Source organism: Canis lupus, chromosome 11, assembly GCF_048164855.1.
Source record: "Canis lupus baileyi chromosome 11, mCanLup2.hap1, whole genome shotgun sequence".
NCBI lineage: Eukaryota > Metazoa > Chordata > Mammalia > Carnivora > Canidae > Canis > Canis lupus.
The window spans coordinates 32,483,497-32,487,839 of NC_132848.1; the positions used below are offsets into that span (position 1 = coordinate 32,483,497).

Below are 4,343 nucleotides of genomic sequence, written 5' to 3' on the forward strand. Positions count from 1 at the left end.
ACGTGGATGGAAGTTGAGGGTAGTTATGCTAAACAAAATAAGTCAGTCAGAGAAAGATAAATACCATAGAAGTTCACTCATATGTGGAATTTAAGAAACAAATCAGATGAACATGGGGGAAAGGAAGGACAAATGCAATAAGGTGAAATCAGAGAAGGAGACAAACCATAAAGGACTCTTAACTATAGGGAACCAACTGACGGTCATTGGAAGTGGGGGGATGGGGTCATGGGGTGATGGGCATTAAAGAGGGCACATGATGGGATGAGCACTGGGTGTTCTATGCAACTGATGAATTGCTAAACTACCTCTGAAACGAATAATACACTACATGTTAATTGATTTTAAATTGAGAAAAATGGAAAAAAAAAAAAAAAGAGTCACATACTCCACCAACTGAGCCAGCCAAATTCCCCAAAACTTAGATGTGATTTTGATGCAAATGGCTCTGGAGTCACCGAGATGTTGATGCTCAAGAAGAACCAAATCGCCATTTATGAACTCCTTTTCAAGGAGGGGGTGATAGTGGCCAAGAAGGACATCCACATGCCCAAACACCCTGAATTGGCCGACAAGAATGTGCCCAACCTTCACATCATGTAGACCATGCAGTTTCTCAAATTCCGACGCTACATAAAGGAACAGTTCACCTGGAGACATTTCTTCTGGTACCTTACCAACGAGAGTGTCCAGTATCTCCGTGATTACCTCCACCTACCCCCCGAGACTGTGCCTGCCACTCTGCACCGCAGCAGACCTGGGACTGGCAGGCCACTGCCCAAAGGTCTGGAGAGAGAGCGACCTGCAAGACTCACAGGAGGGGAAGCTGACAGAGACACCTACAGATGAAGCGCTGTGCCCCCTGGGGCCGACAAGAAAGCCGAGGCCAGGACAGGGTCAGCAACCGAGTTCCAGCTTGGAGGTGGATTTGGTGGTGGACGTGGTCAGCCACCTCAGTAAAGTTGGAGATTGTTTCGTGCTGAATAAATCTGTAGCCAGAAAAAAAAAAAAAAATGGCTCTGGAAGCTGGCATTAAATGTAAAGAGAAAGGACTCTGCAGTCTCTGGGTTAGATTCAAATTCCAACTAGGTCATTTACTTGCTATGTGACTTCAGCCATGTGACTTAACCTTTCTGGGCTTTGGTTTCCTCATCTATTAAAAAATAAAAAACAACAACAACAACAAAAACCCTCTGTCTCAAGATGTCTGTCATCATTTAGAATCCTAAACTACCAAATCTTTGGGTGGAAAAGGAAAAGGGACAAGACCCAGCATTTGATGGAGCCCCAGTGGTATGCCAGGTGTGTGATTACACCTCCTCTAGGACTCCTTCAGCTAAGCTTTTCTCCATCCCAAGTCAAAGAGCCTATGATAATCTGTTTGGGCTTCTGAAACGTGCCTACAGGGTAGTGGTTTCTGACTCATATTCTGACACAAAATGTGCATGGTGGATTAATTTTGTTCAACACACCTTGGTGGTTTTGTAAAAGGAAAATCTGTGCAACTGAGTTCATTCATTCTACTGTGTTCCAGACACTGTGGGAGACGCTGGGGACCTCATGGTGGGCTGCCTTTGTGGAGGCTGGGCACACTGGCACCACGATGCCTGACCCTGTGAACCAATTCAAAAGCAGCGGGACTGTCCCATTCAGCCCAGGTTAGGTGAGGCTGAAGGGAAACCGTGAGAGACTGCTCTGGGAGCTGAGCCGAGCCGCATCCCAGCTTGGCTGCTCGAAAATGAAAGGCCAGCTGAATTCAAAACACCTGCCCACAATAAATAGCAAAATAATAATAATGTGGTATTTAAATGCTGGCATCCAGACTTCTTATCTGCTGTGCAGGCTTGTCGGGAGAAGGCTAAAACAATGGAGGGACCACAGGCACCCCCTTAAACAGAAATACTGAGATACAAGCAAGTAGGTTTTCTCAGATTGTGGTCCCTGGGCCACCGGCCACACAACCAGCTCAGGGAGCTTGTGTTGAATTCATAGTCCGGTCCCCTTTCCCAATGCACTGACTCAGAACTCCAAGAGGAAGGGCTTGTGAGCTGCATCCTTTACAAGACCTGTAAGCCTGCCCCCTCCTCCCACAGTGAGCCTACAGCCAATCTGAGAATCATTATGATCTTGTTGCATTTAATGTAAACAACTTTCATAGTAGACGTGTCTCTCTCCTTTCTGATCTTAATGATAATAAAACCAATAATTGGTAATGTGTACTGTGCACTCTCTATCTGCCAAGGAGTGGTATGGATCAGGCATTTTACATATGACCCATTTATATGCCCAAAAACTGTCTTGGTTCTATTGTCATCCCCATTTTACAGGTGGGGAGACTGAGGCATGCAGTTTGGTGACTTGCCCAAGGTCTTACTTATTAGGAATACAGCCAAGATTCAAACTCAGACCCACGGATCACGCAAGAAAGGATCTCACTTCTTGCAAACACAAAACAAAATAAAAGCAAGATGCTGAGGGCAGTGGTTTTTGGGTGATGAGAATACAGAGAGGACACTGCCCTTTGCCAGGGCAGGGCGGGCCAGTGTGTCGCAATTAGATATTTCAGTCCTCTGGAATCAAATCAGCTCGTCACTGGCATCATGTTCTCTCCAGCACACATAGCACCGCTGGCTCGCTTTCTCAGTGTTGAATCCAAACACCACAGTTTTAGAAACTGCCCTCTTTCCAAGCACCTTATTAATCCTCAAAACATTTGTGAGCTTCAAAAAATTATGCTAGCAGCATGTTACATGTGCGACAGGCCACGGCTTGCACTCCCCATTTTCCAGACCAGGAAAACTGGGCCGGCAAGCCAAGTTCCTGGGCCAGCAGCACAGTTGGAGGGTCTTATCCCCTCCCTAAAACCCACCACCTCTTTGGGACTGTGTTCTCACAAAAGGGAAACGAAAACATGGAAACTACAAAGACATCTCCCCTGTCCCCCTTCCGCATGAGTTTGAACGATGCAGTCTGGAAAGTGTCTACAAATATGACTTAGGTTCAAGGCCCAGAATCCTAGATGAGAGCTAGTGACACCAGGGACAGGTCAGTGTTTTTATCCAATGAGATCTTTGAAAATAACAAGAATGACTCCGATCTGGGCTGGTTGCAAAGGGTTTTTGGTGCTCTCAGGGGCTGTCAAATGCCAGGCAAGCCGGGTTTTGCAGAACAGGCTCCTAAGAAACAACCAGCCAATTAAAAATGCCTATTTCTAGGCCCTTAGCTAGACCTGGAGCATCAGAATTTCCCGAGTTGGATCAGGAAATCTTTATTTTTAACACACACCTCCACTGCTCCTGATGCCCGGGCAGGTTTAGAAGGCCTTGAGTCCTTGTCATTATGAATCTATTTATATCCTAAAATGGCAAAGCTGGCAGGGACTTGAGATGCTGTAGTCCAACCCCTCATTTTACAGATAAGGGAACGAAGTCTGGGAGGGAAGTGGCCCGTCCAAGTTCCAAGACCCAGGCTGAGTTAACTGCGGCCCATTTAACTTTGAGTTCTGGAAGCAGATCTAATTTCAGGATCAAATTGGCACCACAAAAATACACTTGAATATTAACTTTTTTTAATGGCTAAAAACCTGAGCCAGGTTTCTCATTTAGATTCTTCTATCCAGTAAAGTAGGTAATTTAAGTCATAAGAATAGGTATCCTCACGCCCCATAAAACTCAATAAAGTGATTTCCATCTTAAATGGGGCGGGAGGAGGGGGCCCGTGGAGGATATATCCTGTGAACCTTTCTATTTTTTGCATTGGTCTTCAAGTCCTGAGCAGTATTCACCCAGAAATCAGATCTCTAGCTCCTTACGCAGCTTCCAGGAACTAGCGCTGGCCGTCCTCTGCTGGCCCACTCAATGGGATGGACACCTGTGGCTGGTGTGAGGCTTCAAACACTGAGTGATCAGATGACCTCCTGAGCCAGGCCTGGAAAGCCACTCACCTGCAACAAACAAAATGCAAATACATTGTGTTTGCTTTCTTCCTGTGGCAGGTTTGCAAACAGAGGTTGTACATCTGGTGTGGGGCCTGGGGGAAACACCTGCCCCTAGCCCAGGGAACAGAGTGACTGACAGGAGAGTCAACATGCCATCCTAGGTAGCGTAAGAGCCAACCAGGAGGGCAGCTGCTGCTGTTACTGCCTCAAGTCCCTACCAAGTCCCCTCTCAGATTTCTCCCAACTGTCTTTGCTGGAGCTGTGCAGTCCAGGCCTTATGTACCTTGCTACTGGCGAGCTGGGTTCTTTCCTGGACACCTGCCTCCTTAAGCCCACCTGAGCCTGCTGGGAGCCTTGAGCCCAGCACGGTGCCTGCAACCTGGTGAACACTCACAAAAATCTTTGC

At 46.9% G+C, this 4,343-nt stretch overlaps 1 pseudogene; it reads left to right on the top strand.

Annotated features, from left to right (window-relative positions):
- The first annotated feature begins 462 nt into the window (after positions 1 to 462).
- Positions 463 to 960, top strand: LOC140642235 (small ribosomal subunit protein eS10-like; annotated as a pseudogene).
- Positions 961 to 4,343: the final 3,383 nt, after the last annotated feature.